At 32.8% G+C, this 22,334-nt stretch overlaps 1 protein-coding gene across 9 annotated transcripts in view; it reads left to right on the forward strand.

The window, feature by feature from the left end:
• RALYL (RALY RNA binding protein like) overlaps nucleotides 1-22,334 on the forward strand; it is a 720,856-nt gene that overhangs the window by 513,856 nt on the left and 184,666 nt on the right. The gene's annotated exons all lie outside the window — the stretch shown is intronic.

Here is a 22,334-nt window from a genome sequence, read left to right on the forward strand (position 1 = left end):
GATTCTGGCTGAAAAGGAGCAGCACAATTACCCTGGCCTAAAGTCCAGAACAAAGATTATTATGGAAATGAAAGCTATCAGAATCTCGCTAAAAATCAAAAGATTGTTATAACAACACTATTTTACGGTGAAGCAATATGCCTCTCATGAAAAGCTTTACAATCACCTCTCTCTAGGAAGTCTAACTCTTTATCACTTTACCGTTTCTATTGTCTTAAGTAAATAATAACATATTTAGCTCAAAATGGTCTGTCACTGTCTCTATTTATCGTCATAGACAGGTAACGGCAACTTATTCTGTAGACAAAGTCTGTACTTTTTCATTATTTCTTTTGATGTCTTTAAATGTTATCAAATATTTTGGAAATCAAAGTCTAGCAGTCACAATTATACTATCAAAAAGCCAATAAATCATAGAAAGATAATTTTTAGTGTGATAATTTATTCTTTGGTCTATTTTCACCTAAGATCTGAAAACTAACATTTCTCCTTTTCAAAGAAGTTTCATGCACCATAGAAAGCTCTGAGGGCTAGGCTGCCAGTTTGATTCTATAAGCTTGATTGCCTTTTGATGCCAGTTCTTTCTTGTGATAAAGAAACAACATACGATAACCGCTAGTTTTTTATGTAAAAATGATTGGTATGAAGTCCACACATATATTGCTGATTAATTTTGTGATTTCCTCCTACAAGAATAAATCTAAATTATGCATATATTTGAAAACCATCTTGCGCCTTTACTCCTGTATCTTTTATATATCCCTCATTTTTTTTTCTTGTGGGTTATCAATGCCTTAATGCACATGGAAAATAAGAGATTCACAGAAAAATTATACTCAGTGTCTCCCCTTAAAATGTGCTTGCTGAAGTCTGCGATTAAGCAGCAGGAAGAAATTGTGAATTACATGAGACAAGTCAGAAGACGTATAATTATACAGGCATAAACACAGTAGGGTGTACTGGAATGGTTCAGTTAAAAAAAACTAATGTGTTACTTAAGTTTAATCGTATCAACTATTTTATGTTGCATTAAGTGTTTCTATATTCTAATAATATAAAATATCAGAGAGCAGGAACCTAATAAAATTAAAGTAAATAGAAAGCTTAGCAATAAAAGCAAATAGAATCCTTAAATGAATTTCTTACACTAACAATATTTGCAAAAGTAGAATATAATACAATTGTTTGCCATCCAATAGGTAAACAGAAAAACTGGAATTTTCCCATCACCAAAATCCAGGGCATTTTCCTTTCAATAATATCTTTTATGTGTGTGTTTTTGATCATACAAAAGGCATAAACTCACCTAAAGGCAATTGTAATCCAATTAAGGCAATAATTGTACATTAAACAAAACCTCACTGTAGGAAAGAAGGAAAGTATTCTTACAATTTTCTTTAAAAATGAGATAGCACATAAATCAACTTTCTAATTATTCCCTTTATCCAAAGATTTAATATTTTATCTTCTAGTAAAAATAAGTGTTTCCTTCCAGACGGTCTGACAAGAGGAAAAGTAAAGGTGCATGTGGCTATGTCAGGAGTTTGGGGAAAAAGGGGAAAACAAAAATACTTATAAAAGAGTTTTTAAAGTATAAATTGTACTAAACCTTTGAAGATTCATGTGGGACTTTGAAATTCATTCTTCACGCATATTGAGATTAGTTATTTATAATTCATTATACAAGAGGAGGAGAGGGAGGGAAGAGTGCCCATTGCCTTGCAATTGCTAGGTAAAAGGAACAGCATAGTGTTCATTCAGATAACAGATCTTACTTATGCAAAATTGCATTAATGCCTTTCAATTAGATACAGAATTTTTTGAGTGGTATTAAAAAATGTTGGCATATATCAGAGGCTGATATTGCCAGAGCCAAACAGGTACAGACCAATTTAAGGAATTCTAATACATGTTAAACCTATTTTTACAAATCAGGTTGAGTTGGGAATTAACGTTTAACTTTTGAGTTCATTTAAATATTAAGTTTTTACACATATATAATAACAATATTTATTTAACTATAAAGTTTATGTTTAAATTTTCAAAAATTTCTGTATAAAGCAAGGAAAACCTGTAACCTCCCTTGCTGAAACTCCACATGACCTTGAGAAAACATTTTTGGGCTTTTATAAAAGACACATGAAGGTACATTTTTAAAAAATGAATGTTTTTAAAACACTGATGTAGAGGAAAAAGTAGAGTAGAAGCCATAGAATTTTGAAAATGGCACAATACCTGTACCATGGCAAAGAAAACAGTGTGAATCGAGTTTCAGGTGTGTAACATTTCATCTTATTTTACTGAATTGGAATAGATCATGCATTTTTTATTGCTAATAATATCTTTGGGTGAGCTTATCAACCTTATCCATATTATCATTGGAAATACTTGATGAGATCACTTCAGAAATCTAAATACTAGTCATCATAGCCCTCTGCTTATGGTCTTGGCCAATATCTGTTACTTCTGTGGGTTGCAATCTCTTCTGTAACTTTAGTAGATTGCTCTGAGAAGGTGTTCTGTAGGGTACCTTCCATCTCTAACCCTCAGTGCCTCCATAACACAGCCCTCATCAGGTCATTCCCCTACTCAAAGACATTAATGGTTTCTCACTGACTAGATAATGGTGGCTCTGGGCTTGTGTGCTTCAGATCCATGGTTGCCCATGGAGTTACTACAAGGTTACTGCATATTAATATTTATATAAATATGAATCATTGTATAATGAAGAAAGATATATGTTTATATGGACATACACATGTGTATATATACATAAACATACACACATACATATGCTTTTAAAGTTCTAAAATATGTTTAATAAAAACATGTATTTAAAAGGTGGTACTGTGTTTGTAATAGCTTTTTATACGATATATTTTATTTTAAAAAATAACTATAGTACATGCAGCCCTCATTATGTTTCAGTATTCTTTAAAAAACAAAACAAAACAACTTCATACTCCCGAAGGTTGAGAATCACTGAACTAGAAAGCAAATACAAGCAAAACCTTACAATACAGAAATTTACATGATTGTCATCCACCCACTACTTTCTTCTCTTCCTGATACCACCTATATTCTAGCCTCATCAGGCTACCAATTGTCAGCCAGGTGCAGTGTCTCATGCCTATAATCCCAGCACTTTGAGAGGCTAAGGCGGGAGGATTACTTGAGTTCAGGAGTTCAAGACCAGCCTGGGCAACATGGTGAAACCCCATCTCTACCAAAAATACAAAAATTAGCCGAGCGTGGTGGCAGACACCTGTAATCCCAGCTACACTGGAGACTGAGGCACAATAATCACTTGAACCCAAGAGGCAGAGGTTGCAGTGAGCCAAGATTGCACCACTGCACTCCAGCCTGAGTGACAGAGCTAGACTGCATCTGAAAAATACAAATAAGCAAAAAAGCTACCAATTGTCCCTGAAATTCACTATATACTCTTATCTCTATGCCTTTGCCCATTTATCTTCTTGTTGATAGATGCCCTTCCCTTGCACCTTCACACTTCTCTGTTGAAGGTTTCACTCGCATGCCACATCCTTCCTAAATGATTCCTCAGTTTCTAAGTAAAATCGCTCTTTCCCTTCTCTCTTTTCAGTTCATATATACATATATATATGTGTGTGTGTATATATATGTGTGTGTGTGTGTGTATATATATATATATTTTTTTTAGCCAGAGCCTCAGTCTGTCAGCAAGCTGGAGTGCAGCAGTGCAAGCTGAGATTGCTGAACTACAACTTCTGCCTCCAGGTTCAAGTGATTCTCCTTCCTCAGCCTCCTGAGTAGCTGGGATTACAGGTGTCCACCACCATGCCTGGCTCATTTATGTATTTTTAGTAGAGATGGGGTTTCACCATGTTGGCCAGACTGGTCTCAAACTCCTAACTTCAGGTGATCTTCCTGCCTTGGCCTCCCAAAGTGCTGGGATTACAGTTGTGAGCCACCGCACCTGGCCTCAGTTCATATATTGTAATTTTTCTTAAAATTTCTATATTCTGTCTTATATATAGAAAATTATCTATTTACACCACTAATCTCTTTCTTTCATATAAGGTATTTTTTATATGAAACTTATGTGAAAGTTTCTTTCATATAAGGTATTTTTTATTCTTGTTTGATACATCCTCAGTGCGTGCATCTGATGCTTTGCCCATCAAAATCCAAAGCTGTCTAATGAAATTTATTGACTTAAATACATGTTTTTGACCACCTATTACTTTCCAGAGATTGCTCTAATGGTAGGGCTATAGCAACAAACAAAACAACACTTTATTGAAGATAAGATGACTCACAAATAAATATATAATATGCGATGTAATGCTAAGAGCTATGGAGAAAAATAAATCTAGTAAGGGAGAAATGGAGTTTTGGAACATGGGGTGAGGAATTTCTATTATCTATGGGGAAGTCAGGAAAAGCCACTTACTAAGAGGACATTTGATCAGACAACCTAAAGAAGTGAGGAAATTGGTTCAGTTTCTTTCTGGATAGTTCCAAGTAGAAATAGCATATGCAAAGTCCATGAGGAAGTTTGGGATAATTGAAGGACCAAGAAGGAGTCCAGTAAGTAGAGTAAATAAAGATGAGGTCAAAAAAGCATCAGGAACATTAGACAGATAGAGTAGGACACACAACAGAATTTAACTGAAGAAGTTTTGTTTAAAGGTACTTATTGAAATTGACTATTACAAATTAAATAGCAATATAAAAATGGAGTATTATTTAAAACAAATACTTATATTGATATCATGATTTCTTTGTAACTGTGAAGGCAAAAGAAATAATTTGTTATTCCCAAATTATTTCATATCTTAAGTGTTGATGTTTTTTATTACATAACCAGTTGAAAATGTGATCTAGGTTTTAAAACTTTTTTTTAAGTTTTTATCAGGAAAAAAACCCAAAAAAACAATTTTTAGGCTTGATCGGTAAAGGCTCTCTAGAGGGCACTATTAAATTCAATCTTTGATTTATCTATTATTGAGATTTGTAGGGAATTCTGATATGATATCTGCAATGTCTTCAGCCTTTTTTTATTCTCAAGTTCTAATATGAATTCTATAAGTGGTAGAAATTGAGAAATTATAATTTTATAGATTCTTCCATGGAATCATGTGTGCATGGATAGAATCAATGCAGTCTGATTGAGCATGCACAATGGGACTATAGATGCCAGTCTGGGAGCAGAGACGTACAAAGGCTGACTGATAACCCCCCTGATACAGATTGACCTTAAATGGAAATACATGTTGGTCTGCCTCATATCCTTAATCACAGGCTTTTACAGGCTCTAGCCTGTGACTGGTTCTGCCTGCAGAAATATATTCTGTCTCTCTCTCTCTTTCTCTCTCTCTGTCTCAAAAAATCTGATGATCTGTCCATGTATTTTTCTATTTAACAATGCCCCACACACTCAAAGGTCACTTTTGTGGAGTGTGAGCATTTGTCCATTTCTCTTCTGTACTTTCAGAAAACGACTATCATACATCACCTGCTCTTTTAATTTCTCAGAATCTGTGCTGAATTTATATCTACACTTGCATAAAAACCGTGGCATTGACTCTGTCCCCAGGTGTTCAGGTAAATGTCCTCTGCAGAGTATACTTTATCACTTCAAAAAATGTTACAGTTAAAAAATAATGTTAATTTGTATTTGTTGATAAAAGAATTATACATATTGATAAAAGAATTATGCATATATATCCTAAGTGTCTTCTTGACTCTTAGGAAAATAAGATTGGTGTTAAACTAAGATGTTAGTCTATCATTTTAACATACTGTCATGTGGTTTGCAAACATTTTCTCCCATTTCATGGTTGTCTCTTCACTCTGTTATTATTTTTCTTTGCTGTGCAAAAGCTTTTTGGTTTGATGCAATTCTGTCTGTTTTTGCTTGTATTGCGTGTGCTTTTGGGGACATATCCAAAAAGTTTTGGCCCAAACTAATGTCAACAAGCTTTTCTTCTATGTTTTCTTCTAGTAGTTTCATAGTTGTAGGTCTTATGTTTAATTCTTTAATTCATTTTATTTTTGTATATGGGGTGAAATAAGGGACAAATTTCTTTCTCGTATGTATGGATATCCAGTTTTCCAACACCATTTCTTGAAGAGACTATACTTTCTCCATTGTGCATTCTTGGCACTTTGGTAGATCAGTTGACTAAAAATGCTTAGACTTATGGCTGGGCTTTCTATTATGATTAATATATTTTCAATATTAAACTCCACATATTTTTAATATTCAAACAGCTCAATAGCAATAAAATTAGTAACTTGATTGAAAAATGGACAAAGAATATGAAAAGTCATATCTCAAAAAAAGACATACAAATGGTCAACATACATATGAAAAAAGTTCAAAATCACTAATCATCAGGGAAATACAAATTAAAAATTAATACCACAATGATATATCACATCACATCTGTTAGAAGAATTGTTATACAAGTGACATGATAACAAGTGTCAGTGAGTGCATAAAGAAAAGGGGATTCTTTACACTGTGGGTAGGAATGTATATTAGTACGACCATGATGGAAAACAGTGTGAAGTTTCCTCAAAACATTAAAAATAGAACTACCAAATGATCCAGCAATTTCATTTCTGGGAATATATTCAAAGAAAATAAAATTAGTTATCTCAAAGAGATATCTCTACTTCCATTTTTATAGCAGAATTATTCAGAAAAATCAAGACTGGAATCAACATAAATGTCCATCCACAGATAGGATAAAATATATGATATATGTATTTCATATAATATACAAATATCATATCTCAGATATATACATGTCTCATATATGACATATATCATATGTAAATGTCCATCCACAGATGAATGGATTAAAAATATGATTATATGAGATATATATATCTCATATAGTTAGATACACACACATACACACACACACACCCCCCAGTGGAATACTAGTCAATTTTTAAAAAGAAGGAAATCCTGTCACTTATGGCAACATGGATAAACCTAGAAGACATTATGCTAAATGAATAAGCCAGGTACAGAAAGATAAATACTGTATCATCTCACTAATATTTGGAATCTAAAAAAATGGAACTCATTAATAGAAGCAGAGAGTAGAATGCTGGTTACCAGAGGCTAGGTGGGCAGAAAGGGCAATAGGAACATGTTTGTCAACAGATACAAAATTTTAGTTACAGAAGCAATAAGTTCAGGAGATCTATTGTGCAACATGGTGACTACAGTCATAACAATATATCATATGCTTGAACATTGCTAAGGGAGATTTTAAATGTTTTCACAAAAAGACATGGTAATGGATATGTTTAATTCATTAAGTTGACTTAGCTACTCCATAATACATACATATATCAAAACATTATATATACATAAAATTTTCATTATTAATCAAAAAACTAAAATAAAATAAAATATTGTCATGAATGCAAGCAGTTGGACATGACTAAAGAAAAGATAACCATTCATAAGCATCAGTGTAGAGTAGGAAATAGTGTTTTTTGTGCTCTAATATATGCCATCTTTGAAACGACAGAAAGCAACTTTCTTAAAAACCATGATCTGGCATAATTATGTGTTTTGGGAAATCTTTTTGGTTGAGCAATATAAAATCACCAGTTTTGTAAATCAATGGTTAAATCTAATAAATACCAGCTATTGCATAAGTGGGCAAGCAAAGGGGAGAGGTGGGTCTCATAAGCCATTACGCTTGGCACAAGTTGGCGTTAAAAGCATAGGGCTGTTACAGTTAACCAGGTGTGATTACTTGATACACTAAAAATATCTAATTACATTAGGGAATATATGCATTATTGTTCTTTAGGATATGTTAGGTTAAACTTTCTACAAAAAAATTGAAAGTATGTTCAGTGTCATCAACATAGATTAATTAGATGACTTTATTTTTGCAAGTGATATATCAGAGCTTTGAAGATTATCAGAACTTTTCTAGAAAGTATCTACCTCCAACTAAACTTAAAATGGTGATTATAAGCATTTGAATTCTAATTTTACATATTTTATCATTAAAACTTTGTTTTCATCCAAATGGAAAATTGGGTAGTTCTAAATGAATTGGGTAATGATAATAAAAATGACAAATATATTGAATGTTTACCATATATCAGGCCCTGTTTTAACCATTTTGTTATAGATGACTAATGTAATTTACATAAGAGAGCAATAATCAAACATGTAATAGAATAATGAAGTAATCTGTGATACTTCATTTTTATTATAATTTCAAAATGCTATGATTTTATTTCTAATCTCTAGGAAATTAGACACCCAAAATTAAATTAAAATATGAACATTGAATAGAATTAAAAAGCAACCTTATGTATCTCCTAAGGAATCTAATAAATTAACTTTAAAAAGCAAAACGTAATATTTTACCAATATCCCTACCCTTTAAATCATACAGAAACAGAAAAAATATATTGAGGAAAGTGTTACATAGATATATGTAAACAAAGTATCTGCAAATGAATGTATTTGCCTCAAATGCTATCTTTTCTGCAAAGGAATGAAAGGTCTCCAGAACTTAGAATAAGTGAAGTTCTCTGCAGTGATTTTAGTAATTCGTTGTGAGTCATTACACACTTCTTGATCTAGAACAGCTAAGTTATTTGGCATAACCTTTTGATTCATTTTCCTTTTTCTTAGTTATTGATTTTCATCTTACTGAATTGCACCCTTATTTTAACAATGGAATTTCTGACACCTTTAGTTATATAGGGAAACATTATATATGTGTAAATATTGACTCAAAGTATTAATGGTCTATTATTGACATATTATCTCTAGAGCTTCATTTGTATTTAAAATAAAGTCCACATTTATTTCCTTAGACTCCTTGTAGAGTATGTGGCATATATTTTTGTAATGTTCCATGCCTTGGGCTACCTATCATTGGAAAATGTTATATTTCATATTATACGATTCTTTTGACCCCTAGTAAACCTGAAACTGCTTTAGAGGAACAGCTGAATGTATTTCCTTAAATAAACACACTTTGTTCTTCAAATTGCTAGTATTTGTCTTCTTAATAGGCTCCACAGGCAATAGAAATGTTGACTTTGAAGTCACCTCTGCTAGGTTCATGTAGATAAGTCTATTTCATACCTTTTTCTTCCCACACTTAACAGTGTCTTTCAACTCACATTTGTTTTAAGACACTTGTAAATGCATATAGACTACATGGAATATTTAATTTTTATTTAATTTATAGTCTCAGTAATTAGTGAGAGGCTGGCTCACAATTAAATAAAAATAAACTTAGACAAAACTCAGAAAAGGTTTAGTTTTAATTGAGGTATGAGGAAAAATTCATTTAGTTGGTCATATCCTTGGCTTTCATATGGTAGCAAGAGAAAGATGGTCACTTGAATTTTACAAGTGGTCATAAAATTTTTCTCGCACTAAACTGTCCTCCAGAGCTATTTATATGAAGCTAGTCATTTTCTAATGATCACTTGTAACATAGATGATACACTCAATTTTGATAAATGGGTCTAAACTGTCCTAAAGAGACTGTAGCAGTAACACTCCATGAAGCTTTTTAGAATTTGTTTGCTTATTCACTATCTAGACAGAAATATTTTGCATATTTTTCACCATCCCAGTTTTCAAGAACCCAAGTTAGAGTTTGAGAAAATTCTATTTGAATGTACATAACAGTGTATTTGATTTTGAAATAAATACAAATCATTAAAAATTCTACTTTAAAAATATTCTTTGAAACTTGAGTATCTAGGAAAAAAGTTAATAACCAAGTACAGGAACAAAATACAAGAAATTGTAGCATAAAGATCATAGATACGCTTTGGGAGGCCGAGGCGAGCTGATCACGAGGTCAGAAGTTTGAGATCAGCTTGACCAACATGGTGAAACACTGTCTACTAAAAATACAAAAATTATCCAGGCATGGTGACACATGCCTGTAATCCCAGCTACTCAGGAGGCTGAGACAGGAGAATTGCTTGAACCCAGGAGGCGGAGGTTACAGTGAGCCGAGATCATGCCATTGCACTCCAGCCTGGGTGACAGAGCAAGACTCTGTCTAAAAAAAAGAAAAAAAAAAAAAGATCATAGATGTGTTTGTTACTAATATTCTCTTTTTGGTCTCTGAAAATGGGTCCCTGGAAATTAGAACCATATTAAGTTAACCATTTCTTATATATTAGAAACAGTTGTTTCTCAGGTTAAAGATGCTGTATTTTTTGTACTGTATAAACAGCCATCTAACATAGTCATTTGCTTAGGGAAGATACTAGCCTTTGATAATACTATTTCTCTTAGATTACTACTGGCAGCAATTAATCAACAGTTGTAGTAATTTACCCTATACTTCAAGCCAAATTAACTGTCTTGCCTTGCTTATTTGAATATTAAAGGATAATGTGGCATTGGGCCTGGAATTCTCAGTAAGTTGCCCACGTTGTTAATATTTACCAATATTAACTTAGCAATAGCCTAAAAGGTGGAAGGAATATCTGTTTTAATATCCATTTTAAAAATGCATGTTTTAAATATTGTAATTCAGCGTCATCACATCAGTTATGATAATTTCATTTTGGGTCCAGGATAATTAAATCTGGAAATGCGTAAGATGTACTACAATGATAATAATATTTCATTATTCTTTGTAACTAACATTCCAATCACTGGTATAGATTGACATTTGGAATATGACTGTCATCACACAATTCTTTACCCTAGGAGACTTCCTAATGGGCATTTTTTATACCTTGCTGTAGGCTTTTATGTACTTAATAACAGTACAATTTCATGTAGCTTCATAACAAATACCATTGCCATATTTATGTCGTAATAAAACTAGTTTAAGGTATTTTTATGAAACTATTTATGGCTTTTAGTCATTATTGAGTTTTTTATGACTATTATAAAGTGGTATGACTTAAGAAAAATTATAAACTCCCCTATGGGTATTTGTCATGATTGAAAATAATACAATTCTTTTGGTTGTTATGTCTTGCGAAATTTTATTATCTTCTGTCTAGAAAATAAAAATACTAGGGATCTTCAATCAGATTATTACCAAATTGTTAAGATTTTGTTCTATGTATTGAATAGAAGCATATATTTCATTACTTGTCCCAATTGGAATAAACATAAACTGCCAAATTTCCTGGAAAATAATATCTCTAGAGGTCGTTTCAGTTGATAAGTATGTGTTATCAACTAAAGGTTTTATTAGTTGCTTCTTGTAGGTATTCTGGGTCAGTTTCATTATTATTAACTGAAAGCCTTAATATTATTTACTCATACAAACTATACTTCTTAGTTGTTATAGTAAACAGATTTTTAAATTATTGCATAAAATTGTATGTTAAGAAACATTGTTTGGCCGAGCGCAGTGGTTCAAGCCTATAATCCCAGCAATTTGGGAGGCCTAGGTGAACAGATCACCTGAGGTCAGGAGTCTGAAACCAGACTGGCCAACATGGTGAAACCTCATCTCTGCTAAAAATACAGAAAATTTAGCTGGGTGTGGTGGTGCATGCCTGTAATCCCAGCTGTGCGGGAGGCTGAGGCAGAAGAATCGCTTGAACTCAGGAGGCAGAGGTTGCAGTGAGCCAAGATCACACCACTGCACTCTAGCCTGGGTGACAGAGTGAAACTCTGCTTAAAACGAAAAGAAAAGTCTGATTTTATGACTTTAAAAAAGCAAGGCATTTCTTGATCTAGTATTATCTTACTTTGAAGGTTCATTTGTTGACATCTCACCTGGCATATGTCAGATTAGTATATGATACTGAAAATTATTTCTGTTTTCTGAAGCACTCTTTCCACCATTCATACTTTATGTTGTTTCCATTTTGAACACTGTCCTCTCCTCTTTTCTGAGCTAATTTCTACTTATCCTTCAGGTGCCAGTTTAGACAATCACTTCCTTCTGATACATTTCTATAAGCTTCTGGTGGCTAGTAGAGTTTATCTTTGTTATGGATTCCTGTGTAACCTGTATGTATTCTGTATGTAATTGATAATTTATGTAGTCATTTGACTCTAACCCTGAAAGACAGAGATCAGGTCTCTATTTTCATTCTATATCCCCAGCATGGTCTGGCCTAGGAAGCCCTCAATTAATAGACTTTGAAGATTAAACAGAATGGATTGCCTTACTTATGTACCTGTTGTAGCAACTAGAAATTTTAGTCATTTGCCCCAAATATGTTACTATGATATAGGCTGTTGGTGAACTATCTCTTGCCTTTCTATATTCACAGATGTGTATGCATGATACCACCTGCTAAGGCCTTTTTGTTCTCAGTTTTTGGAGTTACTTTTTCTAATGACAACCCTAATTTCCTTATTTGATGAGAAGTATTAAAAGGAATCTAAAAATACTTATATCCTGGGCAATTTAACAATGTTTAAGGCATACTTTGAAAGTGCCATAAAATCCATATTGTGACTTTCTCACAAGCCTATTGTTGTACTATTAAGCAATGATACTAGTTTCTAGTTAATTCATGGCTTATCTTTTATTTATTATACTGTACATATTTATGATGTTTTGATGCATATATATTGGGTAATTATCACATCAGGATATTTAGCATTTTCATCATCTCTTTGTGGGCAGAACATTCAAGATTCTCTCTTCCACCTATTTTGAAACATATGCAATATTGTTAACTATAATCAACACACCAGAACTTACTCCTGCTATCTAACTGTGACCACATATAGTTAATCAATTTCTCATTATACCCCAGCCCTTTCCCCTCTCCAATCTTTGGTAGCCACAATTCTACTCTCTACTTCTATGAGACCAGCATTTTTAGATTCTTTATATAAGCAATATCATATTTGTGTTTCTGTCCTAGCTCACTTCACTTAACGTAGTATCTTCCAGGTTCATCCATGTTGCCACAAATGATAGGATTCCAATCTTCTTTATGGCTAAATAGTATTTCAGTGACATATTGTATTGAAATAGAAAAACCCATCTTAAAAAATGTGTATGGAACCACAAAAAAAAAAAAAAAAATAGCCAAAGAAATCTTAGAAAAAAAGAACAAACTAGAGTCATTACACTACCTGACTTCAAAATACACTACAAAAACTATAATAATCCAAACAACATGGTACTGTCCTAAAAAACAGACACGTAGACAAATGGAACAGAAAAGATAACCCAGAAATAAACCTGTATACTCACAGCCAACTGATTTTTGACAAAAATGTCAAGAACGTATAGTGGGGAAAAGACAACCTCTTCAACAAATAGTGCTGGAAAAGCTGATTATTTACATTTAGAAGAATGCAACTAGACTTCTGTCCCTCACTGTATATTTAAAAAACCTCAAAATGGATTAAATACTTATATACTATAAAAACAGTAGAAGAAAAATAAGGGAAATACCTTATGGCATTGGTCTAGGCAAAGCTTTTTTTAACAAGAACTCAAAAGCATAGGCATCAAAAGCAAAAGTAGAAAAATAGGATTTCATCAAACCAAGAAGCTTCGGCACAGCAAAGGAAACAGAGTGAAGAGAAAACCTACAGAATCATGGAGAATATTTGCAAACTCTACATTTGATAGAGGGTTAATATCCAAATTATATGTAGAACTCGAACAATAGCAAAAAAAAAATGTGATTAATAATGGACAAAAGATCTGAATAGACATCTCTCAAAAAGAGACATATAAATGGATAACAGGTATATGAAAAAGTCATCAGCATCACTTATCAGGGAAATGCAAATGAAAACCACAATAAGATAGTATCTCACCCAGTTAAAATTGATATTATTAAAAAGACAAAAGGTAACAAATGCTGGGGAGTATTTGGAGAAAGGGAAGTGGGAATGCAAACTAGTATAGCCACAATGGAAAACAGTATGAAGATTCCTTCAAAAACTAAAAATAAGGTGGGGCAAGATGGCTCACACCTGTAATCCCAGCATTTCAGGAGGCGAAGGCAGGAGGATAGCTTGAGGCCAGGAGTTCAAGGGAAGCCTGGGCAACATAGGCTTCCCTTTTTTCTAAAACAAAACAAAACAAAAAACAAACAAAAAAAAAAAAAGAAAGAAAACAACATCTAAAAATAAAAATAAAACTACCATGTGACCCAGCAGTTTCATTACTGAGTACTGGGTATATACCCAAAAGAAATGAAATCATATGTCCAGATATATCTGTATTCCTATGTTTACTGCAGCACTGTTCACAATGGCCCAACATATGGAATCGACTCATTGTTCATCAACAGATGAATAAACAAAATGTGCTGCATATACACAGTGTAATAGTTTCTATTTAAAACTTCCAGATTATTTTATCATTTTAAGAAATGAAGACTCATAGCTGATAACACATTCAGAATTAAAACTTGTTTCTCTATATTCTGTTTCTGCCCCCCCCCAACCAAGAGTTGTCTCTGCTGCTAAGCGTCGTTATTCACTAAATCAATTTTGCATCAGTTAGAGGAACAAATTGTTTTTCCACAGATTTGTAGCTATTAATCTCAGCAGGAACTCAGTGAATGATTTTTTTTTTTTTTTTTAACATCAACATCAGAAAGACATGGACGGGAAGGAATAATTTGAACCAAGTCCAGGACATACTGGCTGAATCTATGAAAGTTAAGACTTCATGTCATATAGTAAATCTTTGTCACTAATTTATGCCACTTTAAAATTTGGAATTTGGGGATATGATTAGAATGGTCTACAACGTAATTTCACTGCCCACTTTCTTACTCTGTTCCTTCATTGTCTTCTCCATTATTATTGCTACTCAGTAATGGTATCAACTGGAAATTCTTGAATTGTAACTAAAAGTGACCTCATTTCTAAAGCATTTAAAGTTATTGCAGGTGAAAGCTCTCTCAAGGGCTTTCAGTGTTTCAATTACATGGATGTACAATCTCTGTCAATAAATGAGTGCCGCACATTAAATTAACTTGAACAGTTACAGCCCAAACTTATTCTCAGCTTTGGCAAATTTCTTACATAAAAGCTTAGAATGTAAGAGTTGAAAAAAAGCTATTAGAATAATGCAGATACTCTGAAAGGACCTCTAGATTGCTACACACATTTCTTTCTTTTCTGAGTATAATTGAGATTTCCAAGAATTTTTACTGAGGGTTCATTTTACATTCTGGACTTGGTAATTTTAAAAAAAAGATAAAATTGTTAAAAGAGCAATAAGTAATTTAATAAAGAATTGAAGACAAAATATTGTATGGTTGATAAATTCATATCAACCTTTTTAGCTGAGGTGATTAGAACACCAGGGTAAAGTGGCCAGGGTGGTAGGGTTGAGCTCTCTGTGGCCCAGGTAGTTTATCTTCTTTGTGGGTCACAGACCATTCTGGGCACCCTGCCCAGACCTTCTTTAAAGAAGGACCTGGTCCCAACACAACAGTAGATGAAAGAGAGAAACAGGTCAGGGCCAATACACAGCCATCAGAACTACAATGTCTCAAGGTCAGTATATTTCTAGAGTGATTATATATAATATGTGTATATATACACACACACACATATATAATATTGTGTGTATATATGTATATACAATGTATATTGTATGGTATGTGTGTTTATATATATAATATATATAATCACTCTAGCAATATACTCACTTTACATATGGATACACATAACACTAGAGATATATATATATATATATATATATATAGTGACAATTTTGTATAAAAAAGGGAGAATAACTGTGTTTGAATAACAATTATTTGTTTTTGTTTTAATTTATAAAGGCAGTAAAAATCAACCAGGTTCACTTCATTTACTTTTTGATCGGGTGTCAAATTCACACACTTGAAATTTCACAGGACATAAAATATTTACAATTTCAAAGGGTCCTATTGTGGGGAGGGGGGAGGCGGGAGAGATAGCATTAGGAGATATACCTAATGTAAATGACGAGTTAATGGGTGCAGCACACCAACATGGCTCACGTATACATATGTAACAAACCTGCACGTTTGGCACATGTGCCCTAGAACTTAAAGTATAATAAACAACAACAACAAAAACCTTGCTTCACTGAAGTATATGAAGGTAGTCTCAATATTTTTTATTATATCCTTGCATGCATAAGTAAAATTGTAAATAATTTAAAGGACACTGAAATAATTAAGTATGCTGTTGTCTTTTCTCTTGAGGCATCAGAATGGGTGTAACTAAATTTATGTAGGAAACTTGATTTTGTTCACCATGAAAGAACTGAAGAATCTGAGATTTGTTTTATTGAGGAAGGCTTAGGCTTGGTTCAGGCCCTGCTGTGAGAAGAATTAGCAAGAAAAGTTCTAGCTTTGTCTAGTTAGATTGACATTGTGTCATGGCATCTTTCTTAATAAGTATAAATTTACATCTCCACTACCAGTGCAGTACTGACTTACTGTGGATTTGAACCTAAAGTTATCACATGCATCACACTTAATCATAGGGGTTTTCATAGACTTAGATTCAGTTGGGCAGAATCATCTGAATAGTTATTTTGATTCTACGCTCCAGTTTTTATAAACATAACGCAACAATGACATGGAAGAAAGCAAAAAGACTTCAGAGTTTTTGAAGCTAAACTTTTGATTTCATAGAGGAAATAGGTTTGTTCTGTTGCCCACCAGAAATGGTAACTAATAAATGTGTCTTTCCATCTTCCTTCTTTGAGGAACTAGGAATTTCTACAGCATTAGTTACTTCACTTTTTTTAGAAAAGGAATGTTATCACTGAAAAGTTAAAATTTAATATTCACATGATAATATTCTTCTCTTCTGTTTAACATCAATCTTTAAGTAGTTATTTTTATTATTGCAATATTCTCTCTTCCTAATAACAGTCATTTTTTTCTATACTCACCATTCCCCCACCCAACCCTCATCACCCTTTATTCTATTAAAATCCTTATCATGCTGTAAATTATATTTATTTCCTTTCCAGTAAACTACGATCATTAAGAGTAGTTCTGTTATCTTTGCATCACCTTACCGGACTCTGTACCTGGTTCATAGTAGGACTCAGTGAGTGTTTGATGAATGAATAAATGAATGAATAAATGAATGAATTCAGTAATATTGTTGAGTATGTTTTTATTATACTTTTAAAACTTCTGTTTATATTCAGTAATGAAACATGGAGAAATTAAATCTGATATTTACCTTTACTAATAAAATTGTACCAGAGGGAGCCATAATATTATTGTCATTTTCTAAAATGTGCAAGGCTACAAAGGGTGAAACCTCTGAATTAATGCCTCTTAATGGTTGACAATTTAATCACTAGTCTACATTCACAATTTAAGAACTTTACATTGTCTCTCAGTAACAGTATAAATGACAACTTTCATATCTGAATCATAAATAATTCATCATCATGTATTCACCCCTTTAGAGTGCTAAGCATACCACAGAGGAATCTTTGTTAAAGATATTTGGCTAGCCATCTACTTAGCTATGTTAGAGGAAAAATACTCAAAGCTCTTGACCTAGTATTCCAATTTCTGGCAAACTTTAAAAGTACCATATTTGACATTCATTTAGAATTCATCTCCTTGATCACTTTTGGCCCACAGTCACAGGCTTTGATTCAGAACTTCTAAAGCAACTTTGTTTTGACCTCTGCTCTGTTATTTTCCAAGTCATTTAAAAACCAAGACCAGAAAATATCTTGCTTCATTATTTCATCAAAGTTCTCAATTATCCCATTGGATTTTATTTCACCATCTTCCCCACACTATGTACAGTAAGTTGTTTAAGATTTTGTAGGCAAATTTCTCATTTTCCTAGAATTTGTGCTTAGAAATTCACCAGATAATCATCAAATCAATAGTCCTTAATTAAAAACTAAGTATATATACTCTGTATTTTTCACAATGCTTAATTAATCTCCCCAAATAGAATACTTCAATGCTGTGTTCAACATGGAAGTAATAAGCTCTAAGAATATGTTATGTTGCAATCACTTATTAATTATGAAGCATAGCTTCATTGATTTTATCCTTGATGTGCAATCAACCTGCTGTTTATCATAGTCTGAATTTTATGGCAGGTAAGGTAGTTATATATATATTTCAATTATATATAATTAATGAATATTCTATGATTTTCCTACTGCCTAAGATCTGCCTAAATCAATACTATTTTTTAATTATCTTAGTACCAATGCTATTCAAGTGTTTTACGTCAAAAAAGTCATTTTCGTAGTTTAGGCAAAGGCTTAAGTTTTTTCTTTCTTGATATAATGTGACTGCTAAGGCCATTAAATAAAATATCAAAGTACATTGCCATGACAAAATATCAACAAAGAATGGATATAGGCCACACTTGTTTCTTTTTCCATTACTATAGAAATTTGATTTGTGATAATGGTAGTTAATTCTTCTGAACACTGAATCCAATCAATCTAATCAGTTTACCAAGGAAAAAATAATGTATTAAACAGTAACTTTGATAATATTGGAATGAACTACTGAAACAGATTAAGTAGATTTATTCATGCTTTAATCAAAGCAATGTTGTGTCCTTTAGTAGCTGATACATCTGTTCACACGTAGAAGAATGATGTTTTGTGAGCAAACTTAATTTTCAGTTTCTTTAATAACAATTTTTATATTCAGCATGTCTAGTTGAGTTCTCACATTATGTAATATACATCTATGAGCCCTTCAATTTGGAAATATGAGTTACTGTGAGAGATTATTAAACTATGAGAATACAGATAAATGAAACCCATAATGAATAATACAGATTCCTGTATACTCTTTTCATAAACATTAGAAAAGATGAAAAGCTTAATTTAGTTGACCAACGACCCACATAAGTATATTTTGTGGATATTTTTCTGGATGCACATAGGAGTCACAGACACATTTAATAATATTAAGCAATCTTAGTTTGAAATCATCAGTTTCCTTTAAATTTAAAATGAGGACTATGAAAATAATTATGCTTTATAAGCAACTAGGTTTATATTTTCATGGGATTTAAACAAAAAAATTTAAATTTACAAAAATTTAAGGCAACTATGTATTTCTTTGTTATAAAAGTAATTCCAGATGTATAAAATAGCCTTAAAGCAACTTGAGTATATAAAATTAAGAAAACCATAAACAATCATCGTTTTGAATAATTGCATATATAGCCAAACCTGCTCAGTGGTAATGTAACTAATCTAGATCATACTTACATATTATATAAAAATAAAATTATATATATTTTTATATAATTATATATCTTTTTATATATAAATAAAATTATATATAATTTTATTTTTGTAGGTATAGTCCTGTGTAATGTCTTCCTTACAGATAATGGTTGAAAATTAAAGTATAAAAGAAGTATTTTTGTTACTACCTAGCAGTTCACTTGATGTTGGTAGACTGTAACTAAAGGATAATATGTAACCTAATATGATTTCAACTCTATTTTGACTTTCAAAAGAGAGAAATAAAATAGCACTATGTCATTTCTAACAAGTGTTTATAAGGTAGAGATTACCTTAAATTCACATTTAAAAGAAACCATGCAATACCTTATAAAATAGCAATATATATATGTACATATATGTGATGTAGAGAGAATCTATTATATGGAGCCAATTTCCAATAATTTGCTATATTTGCCCTGCTCTTCTCAGTTTTATCAAGTCTTTTTTATGGCTCCAGCCCAAGTTATTCTCAGATTTTAAATGAAAAGAGCATTAAATTCACCAATTTACTTAGCAAACATTTATTCAATGGGAAATGTACTGTGCTAGGCCTTGTGAGGGTTGTAAATATAAATAAGGGTGATCCCCATCCTCAGGAAGTTTACACAAACACAACACAAGGCAGTTAACAAACTGCCTTTGCCGTCCTCAGGAAAATAAGATTATTTCTGCTACAGTGTTTAAAACTTGAAGGATGGGTAGACTATCAATAAATGGAAGTGGAGATTAAAGTATAGAATGAAACAGCAAATGAAGCTTGGAAGACACTAGGTGTGTTTAGGGAATGAAGAGGGGTTAAGCTGAGCACCAAATTCCCCTTGGAAGGCTCTACTGAAAAGGGGGTTATGAGATATTATAATAAAAATACACATCGGATTTGGAAGATATTCATCAATATACTTAGAAGTGTGACATTCATTCCAAGATAATGTTATCAAACGTTGGGCGTCTCTTAAGATGTATGAGACATGATTCTGGGCATTTGAATTCATCATCTTAGCTGATCTTCACAACAAGCCTGTAAGGAGTTATTACCTTCATTCTATAAAAGGGAACATTAAGCCCTGAAGGTAGCAAAAATTTCCCCAAAATTGATGAGTGTCCGAATCAAAAAACAAAACAACAAAAATCTTTCTTATTCCAGAGGCCTAACTCTTGACTATATTTTCATTCCACTTACCATCAGTGAGGATCTGTACAACGTTCTGAGCAGCACCGTGGGATACAACAAAACTAGTAATTTGGGGACATTAACAGCAGGATGTCACACGATTTGAAAGCCACAAGACTAGAAGCAATGACACAGTTCATCATGGTAGAGGAATTTAAAAACAAAGGCTGATACTTGATGATGGGAATGAGAATGGAAAGAAAAGTAAAATAAAAGAGATAATAAAAAATGGTGCGATGGAATTTAGGTTAGTGAATAAGAAGCAGAAAGAGGAGGAGGAGAAAGAAGGAAAAGGTGGTGCAGAAGAAATAGGGGATAGAGGAGAAGAGAATGTGAAAAAGAGGGGCAGAAACTTTTTTTGGTAAAAATCCCATTTGGCAAAAAGTAAACTAAACAACTAAGTCACATGGATTATTTTATTTACTTTTTTATGATAACTCTATGCATGAGATACGATTACTATCTCTAATCTATAGAATGGGAAATAAAGGCTTGGAAAGCCTCCCTTGCTTGTGGCCACAGAGTCTGTAGAATAGGAGGCTGAGATCTGCACCCACAGAATTGACTTCAGCAAAACTCATGTTCATTTGGCCCTCGCTGTCTGTAACTGTGAGATCAGCAGGGATGGTTAACCCTCTTTTGAGGATAAGGCTCAGAGAAGTATTTTATTTAAGGGCATACAGTAAAGTTTTCTGCTATAAAAATCTTCCTCTATTTTGGGGTACAGAGAGGCAGCATACATACTGATTGTGCAAGCAGTAAATGTGGTAATTATCTTTGAAACCTCTTTCCCTTTACCCTCCATTTTTAATTGATCACCGAACATCAGTGATTTTGTCTCTTACATTGTTCTATAATCCATCCACTTCTTTCCACTTTCACTGCTACCTTGCTATTGCAAACATTAACATCTTGTATCTGGGCTACTGCAGTTGCTTTCTAAATGGAGCCTCCTACATCTGTTATTTTCCTGCTACAGTTTGTTTTGTATACTATAGCCAGGATGATGTTTTTAAAATCCAAACCTAGTCTTCACATTCTGCCTCCTAAAATAAAAGTAAAATAGTAATGTAAGAAACCTATAGCTTTCCATTGCCCTTTAAAAAAACCAAAGTCCTTCAGTGACCAAAGGATATTCCATAGGCAGCAGTACCAACCTCTGTATCTTCCCTCACTTTTCCATGTAGCGCTCACACTGGTGGTGTTTCATGTGCTTGGATAAGCTGGGACTTTGTTCATGCTATTCCCTTTCTTAAAACATTCTCTAGTCCTCATCCCTACCCTTCCCCCTCTATTTGTTTAATAAACATTTGTCCTTCAGACCTCAGGTGAAATGTGACTTCCTCAGGAGTCTTCCTTGATCCTGCAAACAGAGAAAATTCCCCTTCTATAGGTTCTCATGGCTCTGTGCTTTTCCTGTGAAACCCTTACCCCTCTCATACATATATGTATTAACACGTTTTTTGTTCAAAATCTGTCCCTTTTGTTAGTCTAAAAGCACCATGAGGAAGATATCATGATTTTTTTTTTTTTGCTCTTTTATGCTGAGAATTTACATCCAACATAGAATAGGTATTCAGTAAATACGTGTTGAATGGACCATGAATGATTAATAGCCTCATCTGTGCTTAAATTCTAGCTTCTCCATGTACTAAATGCATGGCCTTGGGTAATTTTCGTAAGCTCCACAAGCTTCTCTTTTTCCATTGGATGAAGAAAGATAGTCACAATCTAAAGTTTTTGACATATAGAAAGTACTGAAATAATTAGCTATTATTCAACTACAAAAACTTCAGGATCACAAAGAACGAAACTCATGTTTTTTGAGGGAGAAATATCATTTCAATACAAATTAAATAAATATAAAATACATTTTAATGTTCAAGTAGTACCTGAAAAGGATAAAATGTGTAATTTATCTAACAAGAGTAATTTTATTATAATTATTAAATAATAAT

This window comes from Papio anubis, chromosome 8 (genome assembly GCF_008728515.1).
Source record: "Papio anubis isolate 15944 chromosome 8, Panubis1.0, whole genome shotgun sequence".
Taxonomy (NCBI): Eukaryota; Metazoa; Chordata; class Mammalia; order Primates; family Cercopithecidae; genus Papio; species Papio anubis.